The 19,504-nt window shown below is 38.6% G+C and overlaps 1 protein-coding gene across 4 annotated transcripts in view; it reads right to left on the bottom strand.

The window, feature by feature from the left end:
• The window catches only part of LOC124874967 (zinc finger MIZ domain-containing protein 1-like), a 149,605-nt gene that overhangs the window by 111,121 nt on the left and 18,980 nt on the right, over positions 1-19,504 (bottom strand). The gene's annotated exons all lie outside the window — the stretch shown is intronic.

Here is a 19,504-nt window from a genome sequence, read left to right as displayed (position 1 = left end):
TTATATGTTGGTCAGATTCATACCTGACTTTTTTGGGTCCAAAATGGAAGTGTCTACCCCTGGAGGTTTGGTACCAACCGTCCATGAATTTTTACCCTACCTAGGGAACATTTCATTTGAAAACCAAGGTGCTAAATAACTTTTTTATAACCTGATCATTGTCTTGCCTTCAATTAATAATATCTATCACAAGGTCGGCCAGTGTTACATAATCAATCATTTTAAAAGAGTAAATTGGAACCCCCAAGAAAATCCGATTCAGAATAAATGTTTGTAATGTCTGATGCAAATAGAATTAATTAAATAATATGTAAGATTTGAGATTTTTTTTAATTACCTTTTACTTACTTATAATTCATGAAAATACTTCACTAAAAAGGAAATAAACTAATAAACACTGGTGAAGTACATGAGTGATAAATGCTTTGTTTATGGGTACGAAGTAGAAAAGGCCAAAATGGTAACTCATGAGTACCAAGTGAAGATAAAAACTGACCCAGAGGCATTTTAAACTAATCAGCCAGAAGTATTAACACCGCTATAATAAGGCTCAGTAAAAAAAAAAGAAGTATGTCAGCACTTGGATAAGTTAACAACAAACTAAGACATGTTGTGGAGTTGAGTTTTGTGGTTGTACAAACCCTGAAAGTAAAGACAGAAAGCCTCTTTTGAATGTCAAATAATTACTCCAGCTTTAGGAAATTGTGGAGCATATATATATGCTGGGCAGCATTCCGGTTAACCCTGTGAGCCCTTTTTTTCTTTTCACAAGCCTCCATACCAGCTCCTAAAACAGCTTATACTACTCTTACCGTAATTCACACCACAGACCATTTGAATCTTAAATTTTATGTCTACAAATTACACAGTGGTTTGGCTATGTGAGTACAGTGAGCTATGAAACCAATGTATGAAGAACAGGCAGGGCAACCAGCGACTGGGAACATGAAGTCAATGGAAGAAGCCAGGCAAGAACTAAGAAAACTAGTGAGCTTATTGCAACAGGAAAGGAAGATGACAAACGAACCAGAAGAGCTAATCAGTGGAAATGAGGAGCAGCTGAGGCAGAGTGAAGAGAGAGCAGCTGAAGGAGGGAGACTAATTAACCACAGCAGAGCAGAAACACAAAGAAACCACGACAGAAATCTAACAGGAAAACAACAAAAAAGTGCATCTGAATACATCTTGTTAGTTGATTAGTTTATAGATTGGAAATGGTGGAAGTTATTATTTTAATGCTTTCAATATATAGAAATAAAACATATTTTATAGCATTTTAATTCCTGATCACACACCAGGGCCTATCAAGGGAAAACTGGCCAACTGCACTCCTTGCAGGATTAATTAGTCTATCTTATATCTAAACCTACTTCAATATTTGTGTACCTTTCTATAAAGTTAATTAATATAATTATTCACTTCTTGCTAAATAGAGACAACTACATAAATAAAAACACAAAAAATAAATAATAGATTAAACCATGTTATACAATTAAGCTCTTACAACTCCATAAAACAGCATGATACTATTCGCATACTGCCATGGACAAATCAATAGTAAATCAAGCTCCTCTCAGGGAAATAGTTCCGCTTGTAATTTTCAAGTAGCTGAACTGTAAGCAGCAACATTCTTTTAAAGTAATATATTTGTGGTGCTTGCTCTGGCTTTCTAAAGCCGTGTATGGGAATAACACTTACTTTGTCCTGTTTGAGCAGTCGTCTCTCCTGCGACAAATAGTATGTTAGCCATTTGTATCCAGAGCCACATTTCCTCCAAATTACAAGGCTAAGGTTTCAAATATAACAACTGTCTAAACAACAAGGTGTAGCTTCACATTTGGCAAGAGAGGGTGGTACCCTTTCACTTTGTGCTTTCTTTTTAACCCTCTGTCTTTATGACTGCAAGATTTTTCAAGCTGCATTTCTCCCCTGCTGGAAGTGGCGTTCTCTGAATAGAAAAAGTAGAGGAGTGCTGGCGGGCTCAATGGGTCGACAGCGAGGAAGAGGAGGAGGGGGCTGACGCTGGGTGCCTCCTTTTTAAAGCCAGATTCTCCCCAGATACCTCGGTGCTATTCATCAACAGCTTTTCCAGGGCTGTGAAAAATCAATGTGCTCTGCACTGCAAACAGTTCATAATGATGGGGATGGTGGAAAAAAAGCCCAACTGCAACAGAATTGATTTGTTTAAGTACAATACCACAGATCTGCAGCGTGGTGAGAGGGAGGCTAGAGCACCCAGACAAAGACTGACTGGCAGTATCAAACCCCAAGCAATAATTGACAAACTGCTGGCAGAGAGCAAATCTGAAATACAGAGCCTTGTTATCTAATTAAAGGAGTTTTTGTGCAAATTGTCACCAGACAGAAAAACCCACTGAGCTGCAAGTGTGTAATTGACCTGCCAATCCAATTGGGATCTGGTGTTTCACCTACTTTGTGTCATCTATGCTTGAAAGTTTAAGCTTAAAAATGCTAGTTGTGTTAGTGTTTGCACAAACAGCAAGACAAATCACAAACAGTGGACTCAAACAATAAACGTCCTTGTTAAATGCTGCAGTTAAATAAAACTTTCAATTTGATCGGCTCTGACCACCGAATGGTAATTTGTAAAGCTGCACTGAGAAATTGGCTGGTAACCAGCATTATCGGCATTGATTCACCAGCTGGTCAGGAACACAAAAATCTGTCGGGCAATCGCACCAAGACAAATAAACACACATATTCATATCTAGGGGTCATTTCTATAGATACATTTAGAAATCTGTTGTGACTGGAATCAAATGATCTTTGGCTTGATTGTCCCTGATAGGTGACTGGCCAGTTGGAAACTCAAAATTGTTTGTCCAATAACTGAATACACTATACCCTGGCACTACCAGGTTGCAATGACATCAACACGCTTGGGTGTTTGCCATTTTTAGTATTAGTGGATGTTCGAAAATTAGCTGACGGCAAACACAAATTACTGAATCTAAATAAATTATAGTTCATTTTAAGGCTACAAAATATTTTGAATGCTGTTCTTGTATATTCTTATATTATATTATAGAAATTGTAATTTGTTAAATCTGTCCAAGCAGGTTTAAAGTTACAAAAACTGAAGATCAGAAATTGGCCACAAACATTTAACAGTACATCTGTTTTCATACTTTCATATAACCAGTTTTTCTTTGGTTATGTTTACGTAACAAATAATGGTTAAAAATAACCAGTCATTTTAGTTTTTATTATCAATCAGGACAAAAAGTATTTCTTGTACGTTAAGATCTGCTAAGTGTTTGGCTGTAATGGACTATGCTGTTTGAATATCTAAAAGTCAATAAAGCAAACATTCTATGCAACTATTGTTTAAATAAGTAACTACCAGAACTTGACACCAACAGGCAGTTAACAATGCCAGACGTTTGCAGTAATGTACCAAAGTTGTTTTCCCAACAGTCACCGTGTTGATAAAAGTATGTGTGTTTTTTAGCTGATGAAACTATTCTAAGTGATTCTGCTTCTGTTTCTGCGAAAACACCTTTATCTGTATTGGAAACTACTTAACACAACTTAAAATTAGCATCGTAATTGAAAAGGTGCCAAGAAATTTGGATCACAGTTTTGCTTGAAATGCAAAACTAACGACTCTGAACTGCTAACAGATATTAAACCCAGAAGAAACAAGTTATCTGTTCATTTACTATTGCAGTCATTACCTCTAAAGTCTATGTAGGAATTGTTTAAATTTAAAGAAATGAAGTAAATAAAATGTTTATAAGAGGTAAGGTTCTTACAAGGGAAAAAGGTAGAAGACTGGAGTAAACTGTGTTAAGACAGGCCAGCACAATAAAACATTCCTCCCTGCCTCTTTTATGCTGGCCACATAGGTGCATTTATCATTGTTATTATGCCTTCAGAGAGGCCCTCCCAGGTTTAATTGGGTCCTCATGGAGTCAAAATCCCTTCTGTTGTGGCAGCCACCCGAGCTGGACAAGCTCTTACCTCTTTGGCCAACAGCAGTTTTTACTGGCTGCCTGTCGCTCGGTGCAAAGTGGCCCCGAATCCAGCCGCTGAGCCCAGAGGGGGGCGATGGGAAATGGACGTCACCCTGCCAAGCCTAGATAATGGCATGAGAGGGACACCTGTGGAGAACTCTCACCTAGCTCTGCTCTCTGCGCTGTGGGGAATGCTCCTGAGAGCCACAGGGTGTCCGTCAACCCAGCCAGCTCGCAGAAGCCATTATACCCAGTAAGCTGCATTTGCATTTTAACAGGCAAATACAGTCGGATTTAGACATAAAGAATGTGCACATGTGTGTAGTAGAAGGATGAGTGAGAGATTTTTCCAACTCAGCGAAAACAATTACCAAAAAGTAACAGAGATAAAAAAAAAAGCATGAAGAAAAAGAAGAACATTGCCTCTGACAGAGAGACCAGTAAGTAAAAATCAAAAACATATTCATCATCCAATAAATTTCCAGTTATGAAACTTATGACCTCCCTTTCACCTTTAGAAGTTGTTTCTCTTCTGAAAACAGTTTCCTGTTGTTCAGGTCTTCTGAAGAGAGGTGGTGGTATGACAAAAAAAGGGATGATAGTTAGTTTTTTATGTTCTTTACATCAGGTCAATAATGATAAAAGAAAAATATACTTATTTGACTAAAAGATTTGAATTTATACTGTCCCCAATAAAAGAGAGGACTACATGTAAAACTAGATAATTAAGCTGGTGATTTCAATTACAAATGTGCAGTCTTGAATTGTTTTCAGAAGCAGAAGGACCCTAAGTAGCCTGACCCTACAGAGATAACAAATCACAAGCCTATGGATAAATTTAATGCACCTAGGCATTAGCTGGTAAGAGGAATCTGCAGATTTTATTTTAATGACGCACTATATCTACTATATGTGCTACCATGGTGTGCTAACAACAAAACTCTTTGATGTGGACACCTTTATTTTTCAGTAGGGATCCTTGATATATTTGCATTAACATTGGCAGCGGCCGATCATTTTTTAACATATTGGTATCAGTTCCGATGTTTATTTATATCTTGTTGCTGTTTGGGTATATGTTTTAGGAGGAGACGGGATGGCCATGTCATATTTGTGTGGGCATGTGAGAGTGATAGTGATGCGGCGCAAAATTGTGGGGTGTTTAACTGAAGCAAAGGAGCAATGTCAGCGGTGCGGTCATTTTTGCACGACGCAGTGTCAAAAGAGGTATATTATATATATTTACTGATCAAATATATATATATATTTACTGATCAAATATATATATATATATTTACTGATCAAATATATTTAATCAGTAAATATCAGTCCTTGGCCATAAAAGCTATATTAATATCAGATAGGGCCTAGTTTTCATTTTCATGTTGGGGAAACGTTTAAGATTAAGCCAAAAGATGAACTGTGATGTAAAAAGCTATTTAAAAGAATTATTTTTTACATTATGTTGAGACATGCCCGCTGCTCATTCAGGCTGAAGAAGAGTGAGAGAAAGCAACACTTTCAGCAGATAACACAAAGCCTGAACATACAACAGCAAAACTGTTCTGTTTCATCATTTGAGCTTTCAACGTCTGTCCGTCATGGAACATGCGTTGGAAATCTTGACAGCCTTATGAACAGAGTTAAGGTAACTTTGGTTTGCATAAACAATAAACCAGTTGGGGTATTTTTTACAGTGGTTACAATTCATTTATGTCTTGTCTGTCCCCTCTTCACCATTTCTTTTATCATACAGATGATGCTATAAGACAATTTAAAAGCGATGAAGGTGTCATCGGTGCTTTTGTAACCAAATGTTGTCGATCAGCCCAAGGAGACGTCTTTAATAGTCGACACCATCAATACAACAAGGAAACTCAAGAATTACTTCCTTTCTTGCCTCAAAAAAAGAGTCTCAAAGACATATACAACAAAATTTGAAGCTTTAAGCGCTCACCTTTATATCCAGGATTTAACAACATGTATACTGTTGGTTTCATTGCAAGCCCATCTGAACTCAATCTAGGTATTACTTCCACATAACGTGTGTCAATGCAGCATTGAAGTAATGATTAGATGCTTACAGATAATAGTTTCAACCACAAGTGGCCTGAGATTCAGCTCAGCCCCCCAGTCTTCCCTCTCAGCTGATTAACACAAAGGCAAGCGCCTAGTTAACCACTGCTGCTGTAAATACTGAATGAGGTGCAGCATACACACATAAGCGCCATATACACTAAGGCACTCAAGTGCAAAAGGTGCATTTGTATACATGTTGTGTGCCACCAGATGATCATCACAGCAACCACTAATTGCATGTTTTATTTATGCAAATGTAGGTAATTTACTTCCCACTGTGCATGACTTTCCATGATCTGGCATCAGCTGTTGGAGTAGGATCTAATATAGGTTTTCCTTCCAATGAAGTGTAAAAGTTCAGTGAAGGAAGTAAGTAAACATGGAATGGCAAGAGGAAGAGATGAAGGAAGGAAGAAAAGAAGGAAGGAAAGCATGGAATATGAAACCCAAAAAAAGAAAGAGGTTAGGATTAAAGAACAAAGGAAAGAGGATGAAAGGAAGGTAGGAAAAGAGAAATGAATAAATGAAGGAAGGATGCAAATAATGAAAAAAGAAAGGAAGGAAGGAAAGAAGGAAGGAATAAACAATCACGAAGCCGTGAAGAAGGAAGAAGGTGACAAGAAAGGAAAGGAGATGTGACGAAATGAGGGTAAAAAAAGGACACGAGGATGAAATGACAGCAGGATAGAAGGAAGAAACAGCAAGGAGGAAAAGAAGTAAGGACACAAGGATGAAAGTAATGGCATGAGGGAGGGAGGAAGGACATACAGAAGGAAGGAAAGGAAGCATGAAAAAAGAAAGAAGTACATAAACTTCAAAGAAAGAATGAAATCACAGAAGTAAGGACAGAACATTTAAACAATTGAATAGGGAATAAAGTGTGGAAATACAAATATTTGACCATAGTCTTATTTTCTTTTTCCATTATAATTCCAGACCTGGAGAATACTGAAATCAAATTCCAGAATGCTTTAGGAAACCTGCACTGATAGGTATTCAACATCATGAAAAGAGGACCTTAACTGTATAAAACCAGAGTTTCACTTTAAATGTCCATGTTCTCCTATCTTCCAAAGAGTGAGGTTATGCTCATGAGTCTTGCTTGAATTGATGGCTTCAATATTGTCTCTCCTCCTACTCTTCTTCTGTAGTATATCTTGTTTCAAATGCGAGAGCAGCCCGAGAGGGTGCTTGTATTTTTCTTCTTTTGTTTCCAGTGCTTCCCTATCAGAGCAGGAAGGTGGTAGCAAGTCCCACGGGGGAGATAGAGATAGAGGTGTAGGCTGCTGGCAGAGCGCTCAAGCAAAGAAAAGCCTCTTCGTCTGACCGACTCGTCCCTTCCCTTTCACGGCCCTTCTTCATCTGCAAACCAAATTCTTTGCCCAGCAGCAAAACAGTCCTATTTGGTCACCTGGGTTTTTTTTTCTTTACAATGTTACCAGCCTGAGTGCCCAGGAGAGTTTACCATAAAGTAATGAAGACAAGCAAGGCAGATCGTTCAGCCAGCTGCAAAGGAGAGGAGGATGTAATGAGCTCTGATAAGTCAGAAGAAATAACCTGTATTTGCATTTTCAACCCCGTTCTTCATCCCTCTCCCCTATTATTGCCTCTTCTGTCACATAATGGAGAAAAAGAAAAAGCAATGTGGGAGAAGAAAAAAAAAGGTGGGAGGGGGGGGTGTAGCTGACATATACACAGAGGAATCCAGGGAGTAAAAAGAGAGCGCATTACTACTGGGAGGGGGGAAATGATTAAAGGCTGAGATGAACACAATCTGCTGGTTCCAGAGAAAAGCGGAAGGACTTTCGAGAGTATATAAGCATAGCATCAAGACCTGCCTCGCAATCCAGCTCAACCATCACTGTGCTGTGCTGGCTGGAGCCCATTCTCATTTGCCCAGTTGGTATGTTCTTTGGCATGCCCAAACAATCATTCGCTGGATCAGGTTGTTGATTCAAATAACGGCACAGCTACCTTCTGAGTATAATTAAAATGACAGATTAAACACAGAATTAGAAACAGATTTGTGCATGTGGGATTTCTCATGGTTTCTGATTGTTGCAGCTAATCAGTGTTCGGTTGACTCATTTAATAGAGACTCTTGAGGCGCAAACGAGCAAAGAGAAAGAAAGAAAAAAAACAGCAAAACGTCAGTAATGAAGAGAAGGAGACAGAGGGGAAGACAACAAAGCTGCTCATAACAAATGGGAAAACAGGCAGAGCGTCTCATTGTGAGAATGCTAACGACAATCAATTAGCAATTCCTCATGATCCTGGGTGCGTCGGAGTATAAGGTGTCTTAATGAGTCCCATTTCCATTAGGCGCTCAGCTCGAGAGGCAACAAGGAGGAGGCTGCATCCACCGGCTCCTCAATCTCTGTGCCTAATGACTGCAAGAGTGGATTACACCATCAACTCCTCGCTTCTCTTTGTTTATCCCCATCGTAAATAATGGTCAACCATTACAATGCATTAAATGGGCCACTCTAAAAGCAAAGAATGAGAAAAAGTAGGAGAAGTGTTTTGGAAGGCATCCTTCAGTGATCTACAAGAAATTGCCTAACACCAACCATGTTGTGTTGTGGCAGAGCAGTAGATGTCTAATGGATGTGTAGCTAACACTGACACATACAGCCATTGGCCACTTTATTAGGTACATATGTTCATTTAACACAGAAAGTGGCTCAGCCAATCACAAGGCAGCAACCTATTGGTCCCAAAAATAAAAAAATATCCTGAGAGAAGCAGTTGTATGGAGAATATTGCCCTGTTTGAGATCATTTTCACACTTTGGGCCCATTAGTACTAACTAAGCACCACATTCTACCATTGTATTGTTACTTTCCATATTAAGTCCTCACAGATGATTAAATGCTGTCCAGATAACTTAAAAACTGGAAATGACCTATTGGAACCCACGGAACATTACTTATTTGTTATGACTTACAGTTCTTATAAAATAGGTTAGTCAAAATCAGACTTGGCAGGTCAGACCTCAAAAAACTGAATGGCATCAGCCAGAAAAATGATTATCGGTACATCTCTAGAATTGATCTTTTCATACAGTTAAAAGTTAGTTTCATGACATACTCGAAATGTAATTTTGATGTCATTCCCCTTAAAGCAGGGGATCTGAAGATAGATCTGAATCAGACCAATCAGTGCAATAAAAAGTCTCATGCCTCAAATTGTACCCAGTAGTTGCAATTCTTTCCTCGGGCTGCGCTGATCAATACTTCAACCAAGGCTCCATCACTCCATTTCTATTTTCCTGTCTCCCTCTGACACTCCTTGGGTTTTCTCCTGTCACAGCACTGGACAGGATGAAAATTAAACGCATCAGCAGAAAAACACACAAGTGGAAATGATCACCTCGCTTCAGTCACTCGGGTCATGAATCCAGCTAACTGTGCTTATCGCCGGCTGCTGCTATTAGTCTTAATAGACGCGGCCGACAACCTGTCCTCGAGAGAAGACAGGCTCTGCTTCCGAGGTCCGAGCATGGGCAGGTGATTCTCATCTGCGATCTCTTCACGTGTCATAATGAAGGTAATGCTGCCTATAAAATGGCTACCAGGTTGTTGGAGTATAGGCCATTTCACACACTGGGGACGTATGCTTTTACACTCAGCATCAATCCAAAACAAATTAGAAATTCAATCAAGGGATAATCTCATTCAACCTTTTCATTGATGGTTCAGAAGATGTATAGGCTCAAAACAATCTAATATAAGGGATGCACAACATTCTGCAAAAATCAATTGCTAGTTTTGGGGTCCTCTTAACACCCACATAGATAGTTTTTTCATTTTATACGCAAAAAAGCTTCATTTTCACTTCTCAGCCTTGTGTATCTTAAATTAGTTATCTATCATAGCCGCTATACACAAACATCATGTTCTGCGCTTTTTCTTCAACAGAGAATCAACTTCGGCTCTTCAGAATTTCAGCAAAGAAAACTCTATTTCAGTCATTTTTAAGATGACATCTTTCTGGGGCCAAGGTATGTATTTGTGGCATTATCTCTTGCTGAGAAAAATATATTTTTCTTCTCTCTGAGCTAAAGGTTACTTTCTGCAGCAAATCAGGGAGCCTTGCTGTGCTGCCATTAAATTGGACACCCGGACCGAGGAGCAAAGTGAAAGTGTCAAGTAAGAAAGTGGAGCTTACAAAGTAAAAACGGCGTGAGAGGGACAGATGGAAAAAATATAATGGACGTCAGCCTGTGTCGAAACCTGTGCATAACAGAAGTACCACTGAACGGATCCTCGCTGCCCTTTAACACAAAGCCAGACAATCATGTTTAGAAAACAAACGTCAGGATATCTTTTGAGGCAGATTGCTTTCTCACGAGCTGGAACCATTCACCACTTTACTCCTTCAAAAACAACCAAACTTGTGACTGGGACCATGTCAACATGCTGCTCTGTTTAGAAGAGGTAGGAAGGAATTACTTTGATCCACTTCGAAGCATGCTTTCCTTGACTGCTGAGTGCTGGTGGAGATTTGGAGTGGGAGGGGAGATGCTTGAGTAGCAAATCTCAGGCTAATTCTTTGCAACATAGAAGCTCCAAGCCCCCCACTATAAATGACAGCATATTGTTTAAGCTAGTTTAAAGGCTCTACTGGGGAAATACCTTGACACTACAGTGTTGTGAAAAGGTATTTGCTCCTTTAAAGACTGTTTTTTGCTTTTTTGTCACATTTAAATATTTCAGAATATCACACAACTTTCACACCACACAAGGAAAACCTGAGAAAATACATAAGGCAATTTAAAAGCGATTCTTTTAATTTGCTATTAACTGTTAAAACATTAATTAATTCTGATAAGTTATTTTTATTTTCTGTTTTAATTTCGTTCGCCAGTGCCAGGTGTGATTACAGCCAGACCTGCAAATTTAAAAAGAACCCAGAACAGCTCACCAAAGAACCCAGAACATCTAAAGCACCGCAGGTCTCATATGCCCCAGTTAATATTGGTATCCCTGATTCCACAATAAGAAAGAGACTGGGCAAAAATGCGTCCATTTTAGAGTTCTGAAGCTAACACCAAAAAGAACCCAAAGGTCCATCTTTAAAGGTCTCCAAAAGACTTTTAGTAAAATATTCTGTGGAATGACATTAAAGAATGGAACTTTTTGGAAGGTGTGGGTCCAGTTACTTCTGGTGCAACACCATACCAGCCACCTCTGAGTGGCTCAAGAAAAAAAAATTTGGTGGCCTAATCCAAGTCTGGACCTAAATAAGATTGAGATGCAGTGTAATAACCTTTAAATTCTTTGAGTACATGCTCAAAAAGCACCAAGAATCTAATAATAATAATAACACTGACTAAATAAATGTTATACCATTATTAGAACTTAAGCATTCCGTATGTTATATTATTTTAGAAGCAGTAGAAATACTTGTTGTATTGTGAAACTCCTCTATTAGTCATTTAGATTTTTTTCTCAAACTGATTACATTGACAGTGTCAATGTGAATTTCATGAAACGTGGTTGAGAAATGAAGCAGCAAATATGAACAAGACTGAAATTCTTGAAGAATTTTTATTACTTTCTCTGTGAACTTTCTGAACAACCTTCTAATTTAAATAGCAGTCACGCCAAAATTTACGTCGGCTGAAACCTTATAATATGCGATCCATAAAACTATACACCTGCAGATATAAAGCTAATGAGTCAAGCAAGTAATCCGACAAAAATAATAACAAAGGGAAAAAAAACTGTAAGGCTAAATGAAATCTCTTGCCTCCCATATGCCAGTGAAGGCGCTCAAAGTGCCCTTCATTATTAATGTTCTCAGAGCAGGATTTGAAGCAGCTTTGCTTCTCTTATCAATCATTTATCTGCTTTCCAAAGACACTCTGACTCTTTGGTGTCAACTCAGACTTGAAATGGCTTAAAAACCCATTACTTTAATTAAACGAAGCTATCGTGAGCATCAAAGGCCTGCTGCTTGCAAATCGGACAACATTGCAAGACACAGGTTGTGATCCCAGGTACTCTGAAATCTCTCAATCATCCAATACAAGAAGCTCTGTTCTTATAAATAAATAAATAGCATGTCAGGGTGTATTTTTACTGACATGTCTGAGTGTGCTTTTGTTTTTAATCCAACTTGGTAGCAAAAGAAAATTAGATTTAGGCAGAATTAGATAATATATTCTATTTTCAAGAGAAAACAAATAGGCTTATTCAGATCATTGCCTTTCATCTTCTCCCACTGCCTGCTGTTCGAATAAGATCCCACTTCCTTGTCTTGCAACAGACATTTTGTTAACAGGAATAAACATAATCAAACTTGGTGGCATTGTTTCCGTGTGGAGTCCTAATGAAAGAAAAATGTTCTTCGGTAGCAGTCTCCAATTACGGTCTTCATGCAAGTGTTCCCTGCACCGGAACTTTTACATTTCATCATATGCACTCAAGTTGGCCCTGTCAAAAAACAACCAATCGACGTGGCGGCGGCGGTGTCAGCAGAAGCACAACAGACCATGTCATCCATGCACAGTGGGGGCATTTGTCCGAGCAGCACCGCTTCCCACATTTTTTTTTTTATCTGTGAAAAGCGTCATGTCATACAAAGCACAGGTGCAGCTCTTTTTATATATTTCTTTAAAGCCGACACAGTGAAAAAGGAGACAGGGAACATTCAAGACCCCCTTGGCTATGTTTCTCAAATAAAATTCTTTAGGTCAACTTACCCTCTCTCTCTTTAAGAGGTAAAACTGTGAGCCAAGAAAAACATTATTATTCTGATGCCTGCAGGAAACATTCAGCTCAGTGTTGTGTGGCCAAAAAGCCACTGATGCAATCCTTCTCGAGCTCTCGTAATGGATTTGAGCAGAAGAAAGAAGGATTATTTGATGCAACTTCCCCTTAAGAGACCAATTCAGCCTGTCAAATCAATACTAATCAACGGGGAGATGACAAGAGATGAAATTCGTCGTGCTGAAGCTAAATACTTATGTATCAAAATTTAGAGCCTTCAGGTTGTTTCCTCAGCCTAATCATAAAGCACAAAGTACATTCACTGAACTGAACTAGAGCAAAATTTAGGAACACTTTATTAAAGGGGTTCTGTGCACCCATGTTAAACTCTCATTCCACAAAATATATATATATATAAATATATATATATATATATATATATATATATATATATATATATATATATATATATATATATATATATATATATATATATATATGTTTTTATTTGAAATGGAGCGATCTGCAACAGGACATTTTATTTTGACCATGTATCATTTTGTACCTGTTGGGAGGACGTTTTTGACACCCTTTAACAATACTTAGCTCATGGAAAGGTTGACAAATGAGTCCAATAAAAATGATCTACTGGCAGAGGCTGCATGAAGTTAATTTAGTTTAATCAGGGCTCATTATTTGTCATATTTAAAAGAGTTGAGTTGCCCAAGTAGGGATCAGAAACTTAGTCAATGGAAATAGAGAATAAAATTGTCCAAAAATAGTAAAAGACTAAAATAATTATGGCTTCGATTTGAACATTTTTAAGAGTATTTTTCTTCACAATTAATGAAAATACTTCAAAGCAAACTACAAAGCAAGATATACTGATAAGCAATAGTTTAAGACGAATGGGTATAAAATAGGTTTGATCGAGAGAAAAACAATCCACATCATCATAACAATAAACAAATGTTTTTTTGTTTTTTTTAAGTTAGGCATGGGCAGTTATCGTATCGTTTATCGTCGTCTCAAAACAACTTATTATGAAAAAAATTAAGATTTATCGTGATAATCTAACTGACAAATAATAATTTCTAAACCCACAAAACTGACAGTACGGCTGGGACTGATTTCTTTCCACTGTTGGTTCCATTAAAACATCAATAAATACCAATATATTTCAAAATATAAGTGAATGCATTTATTGTGTGCCATAGGTTATCTCTACTATTGAACAAAGGATACATCACATATGTTTGTAAATGTCATGTACTCCACACTTTACACCACACTGTTGTTTCTGGGGTGTTCTTGAAAATTTAAAAGGAAAAAATGAGGTGTTTCAATATTCTTTTGAAACCACAGGTCTTTAAAACTTTGGCATACCTTGAAACTAGTGCATGCTTAGCTCACGGGAGTATTGAAAGAAATGCACCAAAAACCAAAAAGCATCGACAAAACCTCCACACTCCCCAGATCCAAGTGCTGGAGTTTGATCCACCACCGGAGTCTATGTTGCTTTCTAAAAAAGAACACTGAATATTTCCCAGTATTTTGGAGCAGTTTAATGGATTTGGCTAAATTAAGAAGTGTTTTGCTCTAGGAGCTGGCCAGGTAAAAACCTATGATGGTTTTTCTGTACATTAAATTTGACATTAGCAGAAACAAGCAAAACATTAATTGCTTTTCTAATAAAACCTGCTCCAAGAAAGGTTATTTATATCCTATAGAATAATGCCTGGTTGTATAACCGAGCAGGCTTAGGCAAGAATTTAATGCAGGGTGTAGGTTATTGTTTTTTATCCATGTAAAGAACCTTAAAGATACCTCCAACGGTGCTCCAAATTCATTGCAACATCATGCAAATGACTAATTTACAGTACTAAACATGTCAGCAAGCTGACTTCTGGCAATGCGCAGCCTGTAGAGGGTGCCTTTCATCTAAGGCAAGGAACAACAAAGAGCAAGAGCTTTTCATGTTAACAGGAAACATATATTTAATGAGACAACCACCGCAGCCTCTGCTGCCTTGCTTAAACAGCCTGACCCCACTCACCGCAGTTCGGCGGAGCTGCCAAACAACAGTCACGGCGTCTAGACAAGACCAAGCTGCAACTGGGGTTTTGGTGTGTGTGTGTGTGGGGAAGAGTAGTAGTGGTGATGGTGGTGGTGGGGGTCTCCAAAAGCTCTTGTAATGCACAAGGAATTCGGTGCGGTCTCCTTGGAGCGGTGAGAAACTCATGAACGGGAGTAAAGAGCAGAGCAAGATCCGCACAGAAGTCAGAGCGTGTCCCTGGAGGTGTTACAGAGAGTAAATGGGCATGAATGCAGCACACAGGAGTTGTGGCTACTCTCCTTTCCAGTGAAGGCCCTCCTGCACGCCACACAAATTAGAACAGGAAGTGATTGTCAGCTTCAGCAAAAATCACCACCTTGTTTGGAAAACAGATAAATATGTCATGTGGAGAGCTCTGGAATGGATGGAGGCAGTTGCATGTCAAAGGTTTATGCCTGTTTGATGTCTTTGGAGGCTGCCGTTGGTTGTCTGCAAAGCTGACACGGGCAGAAAGGCCCATGAATATTCAACAGCCAAGTAAATGAGGCAGATAGCACTTGATATGTTTAACATCCACCTTGTGCACCTTTTCCCGTGCAAAGCCAACAAGGTGAAGAAGCAGAACAAATACATTAGTTGTTTGTGGGCGGCTACAATCCCTGCTGATAAATTGGATGCTTTCAAAGAAATAAAAGAATAATTTTCATTGGGCAGAATTTGGATGTGCTGTACTTGGAAACACAATCTTATGTCCTCAGTGGGATTTGTACGTTTTCAAATGCTGTATGTATATATATATATATATATATATATATATATTTTTTTTTTTAATTCAAATTAAAACTATAGCCTTATGCCGTGAAATATGCTGACATTTCCATTCTAAGAAAAACATGTTTCCCCCCAACTATAATCCCTGCTGGTATCAAAATGTTTGCTCTCTAAATATTTACCAACTCAGAGTCACATCTAAAGCTCTAACACAGGCACCTTGAGACTTCCTTTTTTTCCAAGTGTTGTGTCCCAAAGGAAATGCAGTGAAAGCACTACAGATTATCTTGCAAGTGAGTAAACCATCTGAGCACACAACACATTCTTCCAACACCTCAAACAGCTCTGAGACGAGGGGGGAGGAAATCTGCTACCAACAAACAAACTGCTTCATAAAAAAAAAAAAATCCCTGTCGTATTTGCATGAGACAGGAGCAAGGATCGTTTTGGTGCTTCCCAGGCTGCGTTAACACCGAAAAACGGAGACATTAGTAAATGTATTACCAAGATAGGCAAAGTCATGTAAATATTGACAGTTTGATAGTCATCACCGGGCTTATCCAGAAAACCTCCCTGGTTAAAGCCATTTAACATCTGCTCAGTACTATTCCAGGTAAAGGAAGCAAAAGGAATATTCCACTGTTCTGCCGACCTTTCACCATCTGCAAGTTACTCAAGTCTTAAAAAAGCAACATGAAAAAGGTTCTGACATTTTATAGCTTATAGTTTTTAAGATCACTCTGAGGATACCTTATAGGTATGCAGGGTATCTGTAGGATCTTAAAAAATCATAAAAGTCTTACATTTATAAATCTCAATTAAAGGCTTTATAAAATCTAAAATGTATCCAGATATTCCATAACAGGTCTCAAATTAGAATAAGTTACATACTAAATGTAAATAATACATTCATTTATAATTTTTTTTCATTTATTATATTTTATTAAGAAACAAACGAGTAGCAGTCATTTGGTACTTTTATTGAGGTTTAAGCTGAGGTATTCAGGTGTTTAATGCTTTGACAAAACTGCAAGGTCCGGGCATTCCTTCTTTCCTCTGAAGCCTTGGAAATATTCTGCTCCTTAACTGGCTGTTTGTTGCGTTAAGCAATTAAAATCAAAAGATTTTGTCATAACGTCTGATATTGCATATATATGGTTTTGACTACATAAGTTACTTTTACGCCGGTCTTATATTTCAATCACAAGAGTCTTAAAATGGTTTTAAAAATGTAACTTACTGAAACTTGCAGAAACCCTTTAATAAAAGACAAAAATGATTTATGTTGGGTTTTTTTGTGCACCGCGATTTCATTACACCATGGTCACTTACAGCAGACACACACAGCGCCATGCACAAATGCATGAACCCAAAGGTTGGTGGCACTCAATAAAAAGAGATAAACAGAAACACACACTATAACCACTTATTGCCCCCCCAACACCACAGTCCCACCGCCTCACCGATAAGCCGGTTTGCCAGTCTTGCCAGCGCCACTCACAGCTCCATTTGCACAATCACTCCACTGTTGCTGCACAGAGTGAACGACTGCACTTTGGACCTTTCAGGAGGGGAAAGCCTTTTATTGTGTTTCTCATAAGGGCTGTAGCTTATCTGCAGGCTGCCAACTATACTCACACACACGCACACCTCAAAACACTGCATTAAGGATATCCAAGGACAGAAAACAAACAGTAGCTGCTGTGTATCCTGTGCTGCTGCCAATAAGCCCCATACAACTATTTTGCGTTGCCGCTGACTTTTCCGGAGCTTTAAAAGAAAAAGAGCCATAAAAAGGGTAGTTGAATTATATGTTGAGCCGGAACCTGATCCACACGCCTGCTGACCTTTCTCCAAAATGCAAGATTAAACATAATGGTGGAGCTGAGTTAAGTGATTGCGATTTATGAGTCCATTTAAGTTGATTCAATATGGGATGACAAATGATTACCTCTGTGAAATTGAAGCTTACATACAAAACAGCCCTGCTGCTGCACACAAACTCGGAGCTTTATCAAAGTTAACAATCAGCTCGGTGTCTGTCTGCTACGGGTCTGGCTCAGCGGAGGGCTAAACAGAATTTTAAAAATGTATGACAAGACTGGAAGAAGAGGCAGCATTTTTAATAGACACAGAGATCCACTTTTTTTCTTTTGTGAGGCTCCAGGTCTGTTAGCGTAAATGAGATGGGTATTGAACAAAAGTTACCCCTGAACATGGACAACTTGGACAGATGGATTAAGTGTATCAAATCCACTTCCATGAGTGCACTGAGGAAGTGTCAGAATGAACCATTTTCAATTTAGTTCCCAGATTTCTTAATCTGGAGATGCTTGCCCTGCAAAAACAGGCTGCAACGAGTTAATAAGTGTGGCCAGGGCTATAAATTAGCCCGACAACAACCACATTTTTGATTCGTCGTGTTGCCATGAAAAGAGTAACATGACATTCAGGCACCCTACTCAGACAGAAGAAACATAGGCAGCCTCCTTTGCATGCTCTTTCTGTTCAGCCACATCCTCTTGGATTTTATAACTCTGGTTAAAACGCAACCATTAAATATTCATGCACAAGGGCTTTCACCCGTGAAGCAGCTTCCCCACTCTCTTTCTGTGAGCTTTAGGGGAAAGTGAGGAACTTTTTTGATTTTAACTGACAGGAGCTAAATATTAAAACAGAAGCTTTGGGAGTTCAGCAAAGTGTAGGCTTCTCCTTTTCAATTTCCTCCTTGGCTGATGTAGGCCTCGACTTCTTGGCTTTTCAGGGCTCATTCGCTTTATAATTTCACACTGTGATGAGAGTTGTAGGATAAATTAACATGACAATGCAAACAGTGGAGATGAATAAAAATCCACTCTCAGCGACTGGACAGTGACGTTATGGGAATGGATGGTTGACAATCATCCCAAAGAGAATCGGTGAGCATCACCCTGCATTCATCATGAACTATATCTCTGAAGTATATTGCTCATTCATTTTTCCCTCGTCTTGGCTGTTTATTACGCATAACACCTCCCATCAGCAGCAAAAGTGATGACACAAATAATTTATACTTTCTGCCTATATATCCATAAAATGTAGCAAATTAGAGCATCGATATAATACAATTGAGGCTGAATATTACAGATGCAGCTCTATAAATCTAAATGTTATTGAAAAGGTACATACAGAGTGATACATTTCAAGGGTTGTTTGTGTTAATGTTGATAAGGGCATTTCAGCTAACAAAAATTCAAATTCAATTTTACATAAAATTAGAATGTAACATAAGCCCAATGAAAAAAGCATTTGTTTATAAAGAAATGGCCACGTTTTACCCATGCAGTTATAATCCTCCAAGCCTGTGGGTATCCCTGTTGTCAGTGCACCACAAGTTTTCCTTCCACTAAACTTTCCATTGACATGCTTGCATAAGGGAACTCTTTATCACAAGTCAGAACTCTTGTACATGACTGTGTAGGTCAGACATGCCAATGTCAACTTTATAAAACATGTAGCAACAAAGATATATGAGTGGTTAAGAAAATACAAACGACTTGTAACAATAAAGAATGCATTTGTAAAAAGTTGTAATGTCAAGCTTTGTTTAATTAAAAAAGCCAGAGTAGTAGTAGATGTGGGTCTTTTAAAAATATTTTTTGGCACTAGTGGCCTTTATTTTTATTTATTTTTTGACAGTCGGCAGACAGGAAAGAGGGGTAGAGACTTTTGGCAAATGTCGCCGGGTCCAGGACTCGAACCCGGGACGGCCACTTCGAGGACTGTAGCCTCCGTACATGGTCGTGCGCTTAAACCCTACACCATCAGCGCCGCGCCCCTAGATGTGGTTCTTTAACAGTGCCCTTAAAGTTTTTAGACTATGATCAGCTCTTACATGGATCTGTAGATTATACCACAGTTTTGGG

The sequence above is a fragment of the Girardinichthys multiradiatus genome, chromosome 10, assembly GCF_021462225.1.
Source record: "Girardinichthys multiradiatus isolate DD_20200921_A chromosome 10, DD_fGirMul_XY1, whole genome shotgun sequence".
Classification (NCBI taxonomy): domain Eukaryota; kingdom Metazoa; phylum Chordata; class Actinopteri; order Cyprinodontiformes; family Goodeidae; genus Girardinichthys; species Girardinichthys multiradiatus.
This window is presented reverse-complemented; position numbering and strand designations above follow the sequence as displayed.